General features: G+C 50.4%; 1 protein-coding gene across 2 annotated transcripts in view; it reads right to left on the bottom strand.

Annotated features, from left to right (window-relative positions):
- Nucleotides 1-14,509, bottom strand: part of Ccdc57 (coiled-coil domain containing 57) — a 108,836-nt gene that overhangs the window by 4,246 nt on the left and 90,081 nt on the right. The gene's annotated exons all lie outside the window — the stretch shown is intronic.

Here is a 14,509-nt window from a genome sequence, read left to right as displayed (position 1 = left end):
GGGTGTACTCCCCTGGTGTCCTGAGGGCCAGGGCCCCCGACGTGCTCGGGCGCCTGGTGGGGCGCACAGCTCAGCACCATGTCTCTGTTACCTTCTCAGGGCTCTCGGCTTCAGCACAGCGCTGTAGGAAGGATGGGGGACGCCCAGTGTGGCACTGTATGAAGGATGGGGGATGGGGGCCCCAGCATGGCGCTGTATGGAGGATGGGGGACCTACCCCCCACCCCAGGCTGAAGGTGGGGAGAGCCCCAGGGAGATGAGTAGACATGGCTTCCTGAGGAAGGAGGCCAGCTTCATCCTGTGGTGGCTCCACAGGGATCCCAGCGCAGCATTGCTTTGCAGGTTCTAGGACAAACAGGACTTGCTGGGCTTGGGGAGGTCCTGGGGATTGGAGGAAGGCAGACATCATCCAATGTTCTGCTTCTCTGGGTTAGGGATGAAGGGTCAGTACTGCAGAATAGTGGGCCCGTGTCTACACTGATGGGAGATTCTTCCTGGGAGCAGAGTGTGGAGCTGAGGGCTGCAGGCTATCCCTCCTGCCTCAGTTGCTTTTAGCTTCCTCCACACCACTGAGTGCTCAGGATAGCTACAGGGTCTGAGTCATTCGCTGCAAAGGGGGAAGCCACTGTGTCGCTCTCACAGGTAGGAATTCTCATCCGAGTGTGCACAGCTGTGTCGGGAGGCCTGCTCTCCTGCTCTTCCCCTGCATGTTCTGTCCACACTGGTGCAGGAGCAGATAGCACTTCCCTGTTCTCCAAGTTAAGGCCAGAGGCCACCTTCCTCAGAATCACCTCGGAGTCTCTGAGCGTGGCCCTTAGCACAGGCTGGCTGGCGAGGAGGGTCTCTCTGAGCACTGGGCCCTGCTGGAAGGGCCTGCTGCAGGTCCAAGAGTCTGACCTGCACCCCCACCTCACGAGTAAGGGTGCCCCCGTACAGGTGGCTGCTCTGTCCTTGTTCACATGAAGGTTCAGCCCTGGTTACAGAATGACACGAACTCTGCAAATGTGTGCCTTAAGTGACAGAATGATAGAATCCAACAGCCTGTTGCTGGCTTTCCATTTCAGGCAAAGATCAGTGGTGCCACAATGTTCATGCTCAGAGAACACCAATCCCTGCCTCTCCAGAGTGCACAGCCAGTCTCTCACCCCCAGTCCTCAGAGTCAGCCTGACAGGGAACACGGCCTTGGCCCTACTAGCCTGCTCGGTTCTGAGGTTGGATCAGGAAGGCCACATTTCCTAACCCTGAGCTTGAATGGAAGGTTTTACTGAATAGCTGCCGCCAAGGTGCCCTGCTGCAGTTACCTGAGAACTAGCTCCTGTGGCCTTGGCAGACTCCGTGAGGAAGTCAGGGAAAAGTAGGTGCCTGACGTGTGCGGAGGGCACGTGCATGCACACACGCACACATGCACACACGCACGCACGCACGCACACGCACGCACGCACGCACACGCACACAGGCATGCATACACACACATGCACACACGCACGCACGCACGCACAGGCACACACACATGCACACACACACATGCACACACACACACACGCACACGGAGAAACACTGACCCTAGGGCACACATAGTTTTCAAGGTAAGGATGAAGAACAGCCTCAACCTAAACCCTCCACCTCTTCTGAATTGCAAGCAGAACTTTTCAGGTACTATAGGCACAGCACAGGTTCTTAAATGTGGAAGGAGAATTCTGGTTTGGGTTTTGTTGTTGTTGTTGTTTGTTTGAGACGGAGTTTCTCCGTGTATCCCTGGCTGTCCTGGAACTCATTCTGTAGAGCAGGCTGGCCTCTGCCTCCTGACCTCCGGGATTAAAGGTATGTGCTACTGTAGCAAGTGAATTCTGATTCTATATAATGGCTTACACATAGATCCCTCTTCTAAAGCAGGGAGAGACCAAGCTGGGTGGGAGGTGCCTTTAATCCCAGCTCTGGAGAGGCAGAAGAGCTGTATCTTGGACTGTTAGAGTTATAGTGAGATGCTATCTCGAAAGGAAGAGGGAGGGAGAGAGCGACAGGAAGGAAGGAAGGAAGGAGGGAGGGAGGGAGGGAGGGAGGAAGGGAAGGAAAGAGCAAGGAAGGAAGCAAGCAAGGAAGGAAGGAAGCAAGGAAGGAAGGAATGAAGGAGAGAAAAGAAAAAGTGAGGAAGGAAATACTAGGAAATAGTCAAGTCCTATCTTCTCCAAATTATTCACAAGATAAAGAGTGAGCTCTGGGCTAGGTTAAAGAGTGAGAGCTGGGCTAATGACTGGAGGCAGAAGCAGTAGGGTCATTAGTTCAAATTCAGCCTGGGTTAGATAGGGACATCTTATCTCAAAAACCCAAAAATAGTCAGAGGTGGTGGCACAGGCCTTTAATCCCAGCCCTCCGGAGGCAGAGGCAGGTGAGTATCTGAGTTGGAGGCCAGCCTGTCTAGAGAGTGAGTTCCAGGACAGCCAGGAAACAGACACAGAAAAACCCTGTCTCAAAAGCAAACACACACACACACACGTACACAGACACATGTACAGAAAACATAAAACAAATACAGGCAAAACAAACCAAATCAGTACTAAAGAGGGCACATCATTGCAAAGTCAAGTTCACGGCTGCACTGTAAGGTGACCCTCACCAGGTCTGAATTGCTTCACCATACTCACACTTCAGCACAGATAAAGCATGGGCAAGGTTTAGAAAGTACCTTTTCACAGTCCTGGGGAGCCCAAGGCTGGTGTCTGCTAAGCACAGCCTCCAGCCCTGCTGGGAGAAACGCTTAGCTTGATAAAGGTCCCATTGAGAAGCACACAGCAATCATCACATTTAGAAGCTTTAGCCTAATCCCCTTATTTAGGAAGGACACAAGACAGCTACTGTCACCACTCCTGTTACCATGGCGCTGGGAGGCCCAGCCAAGTCTTTAAGAAAAGGGAAAGGAGTGTATGGACTGGAAGAGAAGAAACAGAAGGAAGACAGCATCGTCTACATGGCAGGAGAGAGAAGAGAAGCCAAGTTCAGGGGTTCAGGAAGGCCAGCAGCTCCAGCTACACTGCAGAGCCCTTCTGAGGCAGCTGGAGGGCTGCAGCTTCAGAAGCAGCAAGGCAAGTGCTGCTGTGAAGCTCCCCGGCGCTGCCCAGTGTCTGGGCCTGGACGGGAGAAGACAGCCCCGGAGGCTTGATTTATACCCTGTTCAAGTTAAATCTCCAGGGTAGACTTTTACTCAAGCTATTGGGGGGTTGTGTGTGTGTGTGTGTGTGTGTGTGTGTGTGTGTGTGTGCGCGCGCGCGCGTGCTGCATGGGTTTCTGGCACCTCCACTGGCTCTGTCCCCTGGGTTCTACTACACTCCCAGGGTGCTGGGGCTCCTGGCTTGCTTGTCTAAAATAATGGCCTCCCTTGATGCCCTAAATGCCACAGGGGAGAACAATTAGAAGCCTCTAATGGCCTGGTGAAAATAAGCGTCCTGCAAAAGGCCACCAAACAACACGCTCAGCAGGATAAGGCATTTCCTGCACAGACTTGTCTCCACTTTGTCTGTAATGGACCCAGATCTCCAAGCAGAAAGAATGGAGTAGCATTCTATGAGCGTGCCGTGGGGGAGGGGAGGAGATGGGGTATGTGTGCCACAGCATGCATTCTGGAAGCTACAGTGTGGATTCCTGGACGGAACCCAAGTTGTCAGACTCAGAGTGCCCTAACCTGGTGAGCCATTTCTCAGGCCTCTGAAATCATTTTTATTAAGAAGTAATTTATATACAATAGAGGGCATCTTCCTAGCACTTCCTGGCAATTTATCTATTTTGTAAGGTATGTGCTTAAATATTTTAGTAATTTTTCTTGTTTTTCTTTTTCTTGAATCAGTTTCGTGTTTCCCATGGTGGCTTCCAATCTGTGACTTTGATCCTCTTGCCGTTACCTCCCTTTGCATATTGCCGGGCATTGAACCCAGGGCTTTGTGGGTGCCAGCTCAGGCACCCTACCAACTGAGCCATTTATCCCAAAGCCCAAGCCCTCAATTCAGATGCTCTGGAGAGGACCGGTTAATATGTTTTTGTTTGTTTGCCTATTTTTTGAGACAGGATCACACTGGGTAGCTAAAGCTGGTCTCCAACTTGTGATCCCCTGCCTCAGCCTCTTGAGTGCTTGGATTATAACTGTATGCAGTCAGGCCGGGCAGCTTTGCTTTGCAGTGCTGGGGTTAAACTGGGGCCCTCCAGGGCGGAAATAATGGTTCAATGGCTAAAAACACCTATTGCTCTTGCAGAGGACATGGATTCATATCCAAGTATCCATTTGGTGGCTTAAAAATATCCCTCGCCCCAGTTCAGGGGGACCCAATGCCCTCTCCTGAATTCCGAAGGCACCAGGCACACAGACATAAAGGCAAACACTCTTACAATAAAACAAATGAATCCACAGACAAACAAACTGGGATTTTCCACGAGAAAAGATGAGGACTCTGTCATTTGGCTTCAGGCAGGCTCACAGACCTTCCTGCCTGCTTCCCAGGTACCATGGGTGCATGCTACCATGCCTGGACTCTCTTTATTTTTATTTTTATTTTTATTTTTTGGTGGGTTCCTGGGAGCAGACCATGTGATACTGGAATGAAGAGTGCTTCCTGCCTCAAACTCAGAGATCTGTCTGCTTCTGCCTCTGAATGCCGGATTCCAGGCGTTTGATACCACTGCCTGGCCTTTTTTTTTTTTTTTTTTTTCCAAATCATGAATGTTTCTAATTTTTTTTTCTTCATCTAAGTCACATGAAAATGTTTAAGATAAGCTTAGTGTGGTAGCACATTTCTTTAATCCAGAGTTAGAGGCAGGTAGATCTCTGTGAGTTCCAGGCCAGCCTGGTCTACAGAGTGAGTCCAGGACAGCCAAGGCTACACAGAGAAACCCTGTCTCAAAACCAAAACCAACCAAACTAACAAAGAGGCTCAATGTGGTGGCTCACACTAATTTCAACACCTAAGAGGCAGAGATGCAGGAGGATTGAAAGCTCAAATTCAAGTTAAAAGAAAAAAAGAAGAGAAACAGCCAATATGGTTGGTCAGGGCTGAACGTTTGAGGTGAAAAGATTCTCACCGCTCACCTGATTCACGCAGTGCTGGCTGGAGTGTGACAAAAAGGGGGCAGGGTCACTGTAACACAGACCTCTCCACACCTGCCTGTGGGTGTCAGTACAGCTCCTGCCCAGCTCCCTGCGGCCTCCACCTGACCACTGCCCTGCCTGTGGGCCTGGGAGGAAAACACGCACGTCCATGGTCCTTAAAGGTGCTCTGTGATGCTGGAGTACTCCCTCCATCAGAGGAGTGGCTGAGGCCCGTGCCCTCAGTCCCAGCGAGCTGCGCTCGGGCTTCTCCTCCGAGTGCGTTTTCATAAAACCTTGCTTCCCTGCACTTAGTCACACCTTCCACTCAATGGGGAAAGTTCTGCCTTGGCCACTTGGTATGCTGCACAGCACACTGCCTTAGGACCCAGTGCCAGCGCCAGGGCTGGTGCGGCCGCAGCAACAAGCTCACCCACACTCTGCCACATCATGACTTATGATTAGTAGCTCCTTTGGTCTTTGTCCCTATTTCCTGGTACACAATGGCTAGAACCAGAGTGGAGTCATGCTTTGATGCTTACAGGGGCTCAGCTCCAGGCCGTCTCCCTCCCTAGTTCTCATATGCCCTAGTTCTCATATGGAATGTCTGTGTTTGGATGGCGACTCTAAATCACCTCTCCTAATTCCATACAATACAGTGGGAGTCCTCTCCCTACAGACACCTGCTGCGCTGCATTCTCAGAGATGGCAGAAAAAGGATGCACATGTTTAATATGAATTCAAGTACAAACACTTTTTAAAAGCGTTTCCAGCCCATTTTGGCTGAAATCAGGGGTGCAGATTTACTCTATTTTTTGCTTGCTTTGGTCTTTTTCTGTTGGTAAGCCATCAATAGAATCATCAAATGAAAAGATTATGCTAAGAAAATGTTATGGTGTGGTGTGAGGCCTGGAGATAAAGCCAGCTAACGTGTAGCTGAGCATGGTGATTCACACCTAGTAAGATCGCTGCCCAAGCTGGAATTACAGGCCTTTGCCACAGGCTCAGCTAGAAATGTTAAAGTTCCTGTCCTTGCTTGGGATGTAGCTCAGCGGTGGAGCACTTTCTTACCAATGACCCTTGGCTCCATCCTAACTACATAAAACTACTTTCTTTGTAAGGTTGGACCTGGCAGCTAAAACAATAGAAAATGATTGATTAAGCAACACTGCTTCCCTTTAGGTAGGCTATTTTGTGATGGGATTAGGACGGAGAGAACTCTGTTATCTTGCCAAGTGGCCTGTTTGGGAATTTGGCAGTTGTCTCTTGAGGTCCAATTTCTGGAAGGTAAGGTAAAGAGCTTGGCTTTAAGCTGGACAAGAGGAAGAGTGGCCTCAGCAATTCCATGCTGACATCAAGCCTGGTCTGCTGGGCCCAGTGCAGGGCTGAACGCCGGCAGGGCCCTCTCTGCATACCCGTTCTGCCACCAAATCCTGATTCGCCAAATGCAGTTGGAGCCCATTCCCTCCGTTTCTTGGGCTTCCGTTCCTTTGGTCCTTTTCTCCTCCCTCTGGAGGTCTTGTTTTCCTGTGTTTTGTCTGCATGTATGCAGACACAGCACATGCATGCTGTGGCCTTCTTTCGAACATCTGCCCCCTGCCACATAGGCCCTTCCATCCAGAAACACTCCTTGTTGGGACTTAATCCTCTCACTGAAAAAAATTAACCTGCAGCAGCTGTGTTAACTGGGCAGCTGTTTTTCTGTTGCTGGATTCTTGGCTTGCTTAATCTGCTTTTAGATTTTTTTCAAGGGGGAGGAGGCTCCCCCATGGATGTGGTGACACACTCCTGTGATCTGGGCACAGTAGATATGGAGGCAAGAGGCTAGTTCAGTGTCATGATAACAAGTGCCAGGTCACCCTGAGCTATATTAGGTCCTGCCTTAAAAAATAAAAGAAAAAAGAGATGGGGCTGGAGATGGCTCAGCGGTTAAGAGCACTGGCTGCTCTTTCAGGGGACCTGGGGTCAATTCCCAGCACCCACATGGGAGCTCCTGGCTCACTCTAGTTCCAGAAGGCGCAACCTCAGACATACGTGCATGTAGGCAGAACACCCAAGAACACAAAACACATGTGCTTTCTGTGCTGGCCTGGAGCTCCCAGGTTCCACTGATCCTCGACAGTGGTCTCGGGAGGAACTGAGACTACAGGTCTACAGATGTCTGTCACTGCCAGGCTGCTATGTGGGCTCCTAGCAGGACATAGCCGGATCTTGGCTCTTCCTCCCAGTCGGTTAACACAGAGCTTAAACCACGTAAATGTTAGTCTAGGAAACTAGAATTCTGTCTCATACATGCCAGGCCATACCTTTTTTTCTTTAAAGGGGTGTGTGTGTTGAGACAAGGTTTCTCTGTGTAGCCCTGGCTGTCCTCTGGCTCTGTAGACCAGGCTGGCCTCAAACTTATAGAGATCTACCTGCCTCTGCCCCCAACCCCAAGTGTTGGGCTTAAAGATATATGCCACCACCACCCAGCTGCTGCTCTTCTTTTTCCTTTTCCTCTTCTTCTTCTCTTCTTCCTTCTTCTTCCTCCTTCCTCTTCCTCCTCTTCTTCTTTTCTTCTTCTTAAAGGTCTCACATAGCCTAGGCTGGCCCAGAACTCCACATATAGCTGAAACACTTGCTCTTCTTGCCTTTGCCTCCCCATGCTAGGATGACAGACTTGCACTGATGTGGTCATTGGTGAAGTGTGGGGATGCGAAACCCGTGGACTCTAGGCAAACTCTCTATCCGCTGAACATCCTCGGCCCCTACTGTCCTGACACTAAGCTACACACACCATACTGGCTTTTGTTTCTGTTTTGTTGTTGTTACTGTTTTTGGAGACAAGATTTCTATGTAGGTAGCACAGGATAGCCTCAACCTTTCAGCCCTTCTATCTCAACCTAAGAGCTAACAGGGAGGAAGACACAGCAGACTAGGTGTGGTCTGATTTCCAGGGGAAATCCTGCTTTGTGGCTTTTGATTTCCGAGAGAAGCTTATCAGGATTTTTATCTTCCTTTCTCATGTGTAATGTGCTAGTTTTTCTTTGATGGCTTTAATATCACTTCTTTAATTAATTAATTAATTAATTAATGCCTTGGCTGTCCGGAATTCACTCTGCAGACCAGGCTGGCCTTGAATTCACAGAGATCCACCTACCTCTGCCTCCCTGAGTGTTGGGATCACAGGTGTGCGGCACTATGGCCTGGCTATCTTTATCACCTTCTTAAAATATTGCTTATTAGTGTGTGTGCGAGCGTGTGTGTATGATATGGGTTGTCCACAGCCCAGACTCAGACGCCAGAAAAAACACACAGCGTCACCTTCCCACCTTTCTGTGGGCTCCAGGGGTCGGCAGGCTTGTTTGGCTCCGCTCACTGCACCACCTCTAGGGACACCGCTTATTTGAGAAGTGTGATCATCGTGCCTGTCAATCCCATCGCCAGGGAGGCAGAGGTGGCGGATCTCAGTGGGTCTGAGGTCAGCCTACCACAGCGAGTTCCAGACCAGCCAGAGCTACAGAGAGAACCTCACTGTAAATAAAACCAGACAACCCTCACGGAGAACAAACCACTCAGAACACCTCTTCTGCCCCTCACCTCTTTTTCTGTAAGACTACGAAGATTATGACTGGAATTAAAGGTGTATGCCACCACCATCTGGAAAGGCTTCTTGTTTTAAAAAACAAGAAACAGGGCTGGAGAGATGGCTCAGGGGTTAGTAGCACTGTCTGCTCTTCCAAAGGACCGGGGTTCAATTCCCAGCACCCACATGGCAGCTCACAATTCCAAGGGCTCTGACATCTTCACACCAATGCACATGAAATTAAATAAATTATTAAAAAGGAAAACGACAAGAAACAGAAAAGGAGAGGATGAGGCAGGGCAGAGGGGAGGGGAGGGAAAGTGAGGTCTGGATGTAAGGAAAATAATATTGAAAAAAGAGAAAAACAAACTAACCGACAAACATTTTTTTAAAAAAGCAGCCGCCCCCAAATGTGTTGACAATAGCGCAGGCTGGCCTACAACTACCTAAGTCAGCAGTTCTCAGCCTGATTCATAACAGCCGAATCACAGTTATGAAGCAGCAATGAAATAGTTCATGGCTGGAGCGAGCACAACATGAGGAACTGTATTAAAAAGTCACAGCATCAGGAAGGGTGAGAACCACTGAGCTAGGCAGCCAAGGATGACCTTCAGCTTCTGGCCCTCCTGCCTCATCTGCGTGCTGGGATTATGGGGTTGTACTGGTCTGTGCAGCGAGGGGATTGGACCCTGGCCCGAGGGCATGCCAGTGGGCACTCTGCCGCCTCAGCCACGCCCCTGGCCCACCAGCCTCCTAACAGTTCCCACATTACTGACTGATATCCCTGCTTTGTTTTGGTTTGGTTTGTGTTTTGCAGACAGGGTTTCTCTGTGTAGTCCTGGCTGTCCTGGAACTCACTATGCAGTCCAGGCTGGCCCCGAACTCCCAGAGATCCGCCTGCCTCTGTCTCCCACATGCTGGGATCAAAGGCATGTGCCATCACCACTTGGCCCTGGACATTTTCTTGCACAGCTGAAATCTCCTCTGTCTCTCAGAGGAGCCTGGCTTGGTTTTGGTTCAGCTGAGCTACCATATAGGACGTAGATTGGAGACGCAGCTTCGCCCTCCTGCATGGAAGGGGGGGGGTCCCCGGGGATGCACACTCACACCGTCTGGGGCCTGACAGCCCCTACCCTGGCAGACCGCCGGCAGTTTTTCTTTTTCTTTCTTCCTCCCTTGACTCCCCCCTCTCCCGCTCTTTCTTTTTTCTTTTTTTCTCCATCTCACTGCTTTTTTGAGATAGGGTCTCAAGCTATGCATCCCAGACTGGCCTCAAAAAAAAAAAATGTTTTTTTGGGGGGAGGGATTATTGAAACAGGGTCCTATGTGTAGACCTAGCTTGTTTGGAAGTTTGCAGGTAGAGCAGGCTGGCCTTGAACTTGTGGCCCTCGTCCTGGGCTTGTGTTTCACTTTGTGGTGCTGGGATAAGCAGAGGCGTGGACAGGCCAGGCAAGCCCTCCTCCATGTGCTGCCCCGCATGTGCTGTGGGATATTGAGAGCTCTCTTCTGCATACTTCCTCTCTTTCTTTTATTATTCGTTTGTTTGTTTCTTTTTGCTTTTTCTAGACTGGGTTTCCCTGGGTAGCCCTGGCTGTTCTGGAACTCACTCTGTAGACAGGCTGGCTTCTAAGCGGAGATGCTCCTGCCTCCTCCTCCGGTCCTCTCCAAGTTCCATTCTCATCTCCGGGGCGCTCTCTGCCTGGGCTCACTGGTTCCCTGCAGCCCTGGCTGAAGGCCAGACGTCCCAGAACGGACTTCTGCCCCTCCACTGCAAGGGTGCACTCAGCGACGTCTGCCCTCCGTCTGCAAACAGCTGCTCTGCATCTTCACCCAGTTAACCAGTTGTTCGTGGGAACCTTAGAGTCCTGTCCTTATCACCAGAGCCTGCAGAAGCGGAAGTGGGTGCCGGGCCTTCTGTGGGCCTGGAATAAATGCGGCTAAGAAGCAAGCCGATCTGGTTATTTCTAAATGTGTTTGCTTTGCTTAAGAAGGGACTTCAACACATTGCTTTCCTAAGTGGCAGCTGGCACTCCTCAGAACTAGTTTTAAAAGCCCAACAGATCTCTGGGGCTTCCATGTCTCAAAATTGTGTCTGTCCTGAAGGCCCACAGCTCAGACAGCAACAGGACCTCCACGGGTTTGCTTGTTTAGTTCCTTCTGTTGTTGTTTTTGGAGACAGGGTTTCTCTGAGTGGCCCTGGCTGCCCTGGACTCCCACTGTAGACCAGGCTGGCCTGGAAAGAGCCACCTGCCTCTGCCTCTCAAATGCTGGGATAACAGCCGTGCACCACTGTGCCCAGTCATTTCCATTTTTCTAAAGCAATTTTGTTGTTGTTTTGTTTGTTGAAAAAAATTTTGTGTATGTAGCCCTGGCTGTTCTAAAGGTGTGTGCCATCACCAACTGGCCTTTCTTTCTTTCTTCCTTCCTTCCTTTTTTTTTCCAAGACAGGGTAGCCTTGGTTGTCCTGGACTTTGCAGACCAAGCTGTCCTCAAACTCATAGAGATCTGCCTGCCTCTGCCCCCCTGAGTGCTGGGATTAAAGGCATGAGCCACCATGCCCCACTTTTTACATTCATTTCTATTTTATGTGTAGGAGCACGCACTGGAACACTGGAACCGGAGGTATGGACTGTAAGCAGCTCTGCGGGCCCCGGAACCAAACTCAGGTCCTCCGGAAGAGCCTCCAGTACTCTCAACTGTGGAGCCCTCTCTCCAGCCCTGCACAGGTTTCTCCGATGCTGTGGAACTGAGTGCAGGCATCAAATGAGTGTTGCTCTCATTCGAAAATAGGGACCAGGCTAAGGACAGAAATGCTGGGAGATGGAGAGGAGCCTTGACCTCCTGAGTGAGAGCAGTCTTGGTCGTAGAGCAAGGCTGCGTGACAGTGGCGGGGCTGGGGGCCAGGCCTGCACAGGCTGGGCCCCTCCTGAGGGGGCTCCTGAGGGGCTTGCTTTCCCCTCCAGGGTTGTTGTTCCCAGATCTCACCTTGGCCACCAGAGCCTCATGTCCACTGTCCAGCTCAGGTTATTCAGACCTGGGGGAATTCTCTGTCACTTAGGGTGAGGAGCAGACAGGAAAGGAACACCATGTTCTGGGTCAGCTTACAGTAGTCACAAACTGTTCTTGGAGTTACCATTCTGTGAGATTTTCACTTGACTTTTCTTATCACAAGCAGCTCATTACCATGTCCCACAAGGACATCTTGACTGCTCTCCTGAGCTCACCTTGGATTTCACAAGAGACACAAAGCACCTGGAGAGCTGGAGAGTGGACAGGTGTCAGGGACTCCCGGTTAAAGAGCATCACAGGACGCCAGGCTGGCCTAACAGCAGCAAAGCAGGGAAAGCCTCAGAATAACCTCACTCCCGCTAAAGCCCATACCCCATCCTGAGGCTAAGCCGCTTGTGTGAGCCCCTGCAGTTTCCCACGCAGGCCTCTTCTCTTCCTGTCCCACCTTCCTGGCCCCACTTCCTCTCCCTTCCTTCCCATCCTTACCCCACTTCACCTTTCCTTCCTTAAAAAAGTATTATTTCTCCTGTGTGTTTTGCCCACCTGTGTAATGTGTGCACCCTGTGTGTGCCTGGCGTCATGACGTCAGAGTTTCCTGGCACTGACTTAAGGAGTGCTGGGAGGCGCCATGTGGTGTGGGAATTGAACTCAGGTCCTCTGCACAAACCAACATGTGCTTTTAACCGCTCACCCTCTCCCCAGCGCCCCGTTCTTGTTTTTTTTTAAAAACAGGGTCTCACATAGCCTACGTTGGTTCTGCCTCTGCTCCCAGCCCCGCGCTAGATCACGGATATTTGCACCACATCCACATTCCCTCTTTTTATGACGGGTCCTGGTACAGTCCACGCTGGCCTTGAATAAGCCGGCTAGCCGCAGGCTCCCGCGCTGAGAATGGAGGGTGGGCCCTCACCAGGGAGTCTCTTTCTTTCTTTTTCTTTCCTTCCTTCCTTTCTTCTCCTTAGATTTTATTTTATTATTTTGTTTGTTTGTTTCTGAGCAGGGTTTCTCTGTGTCGCCCTGGCTGTCCTGGAACTCACTCTGGAGACAGGCTGGCCTTGAATTTCCACAGATCTGCCTGCTCTGGCTCCAGGGCACCTTCCCACTACTGCCTTGGGAGTTTTCTTTATTTTTATTTTGTGCGTTTTAGTGTTTTTCTTAAATGGATGTCTATGCACAACATTTCTGTGTGGTGCCTTAAAAGGCCAGATTCCCCGGGACTGGAGTCTCAAAAGACTGTGAGCCATGGGGGTGGCTGGGAACTGGACAGAGGTCCTGTTATTATTATTATTGCTACTATTATTCATGGGTTTTCTTTTTTTTTTTTTTAAGACTTATTTATTTTGTATACAATGTTCTGCCTGCATCTGTAAACAATGTGTGTCTGTAGGCCAGAAGAGGGCACCAGATCTCATTATAGGTGGTTGTGAGCCACCATGTGGGTGCTGGGAATTGAACTCCGGACCTCTGGAAGAGCAGCCAGTGCTCTTAACTTCCGAGCCATCTCTGCAGTTCACTATTAATGGGTTTTCAAGACAGAGTTTCTCAGAGTCTCTGGCTGTCCTAGAACTCACTTTGTAAACCAGGCTGGCCCTCAAACTCAGAGATCTACCTGCCTCTGTTTCCCAAAGTGCTGGAATCACAGGCGTGAGCCACTGTGCCTGGCCACCGCCGTGTTCTTAGCTGCTGAGCCATCTCTCCCTGCAGTCCATCAGCTCCTCAGTTGGCACCGACAGTGAGGCCGCTCAGCGACTGGATGGAGGCCGCACAGGTGGGAGGCTCCAGGGGCGCACTGCTCCCCCCCCCCCCGAGTTTGAAAGCCTCTGGGATTAGCCCATACTTTGTTTTGACTCAATTAAGTGCAAGGTTCAAATGTTAAAGTTTAATCTAATTAGTTTTCAGTTTCTTTTAAAGATTGACCTACTTTTAGGTGCATGGTCTTTCTGCGGCTCGTTGGCATATGCACCACGTGTGCACGCAGTCAGAAGAGGGCGGTGGACCTTGGAACTGGAGTTAGAGATGGTTGTGAGCAGCCATGTGAGGGTTGGGTTTCAAACCCATGTCCGTGACAAGAGCAACAGGCGCTCTAATTGGCTGAGCCACCTTTCCAACCCCTACTTGTTGTTTTGTGTGCTGGGGACACATTTGTCACACATGTATGTGAAGGTCAGTTTGTGGTAGCTCTTTCCTTACCGTGTCCCAGGACCAAAGTCTAGCTGTCAGGTTTGGCAGCAAGCGCTTTTATCCACTAAGCCATCTTGTCAGCCCCTTATTTTATTTATTTTGGTTTTTCTCTGGGTAGTCCTGTCTGTCCTAGAACTTACTCTGTAGAGCAGGCTGGTCTTGAACTCAAAGACCTTGCATTACAGTACCTTAAATTGTTGTTTTTGAGACAGGGTTTCTCTGTATAGGCCTGGCTGTCCTGAAACTCTCTCTGTAGGCTGGCCTCGAACTCAGAGATCTGCCTGCCTCTGCTTCCTGAGTGCTGGGCTCAAAGGCGTGTGCCACCACTGCCTGATTTCACTTAATTTTTTGAGACAGAGTCTCTATTATGTCACTCTAGCTGTCCTGGAACTTGATATGTAGACCAGGCTGGCCTTCATAGAGAAGGCTAGGGTCACAGGTGTGCGCCATCAAACCTGGCTGAGGTCTCTCACTGAGTTTGAATCCACTATGGCAGGCCCATGCTGCCACACCGGGCCTATGTGGGTGCAGGATCTGAACTCAGGGCTTGAGCAGCACTTTTATCCACAAAGATATCCTCTTGACCCTTACAAGAATCATGTTGGCAGGGCAGTAGTGGCACACGCTTTTAATTCCAGCGCTTTGGAGGCAGAGGCAGGAGGAGCTCTGAATTTGAGGCCAGCCTG

The sequence above is a fragment of the Meriones unguiculatus genome, chromosome 7 (genome assembly GCF_030254825.1).
Source record: "Meriones unguiculatus strain TT.TT164.6M chromosome 7, Bangor_MerUng_6.1, whole genome shotgun sequence".
Lineage (NCBI taxonomy): Eukaryota > Metazoa > Chordata > Mammalia > Rodentia > Muridae > Meriones > Meriones unguiculatus.
This window is presented reverse-complemented; position numbering and strand designations above follow the sequence as displayed.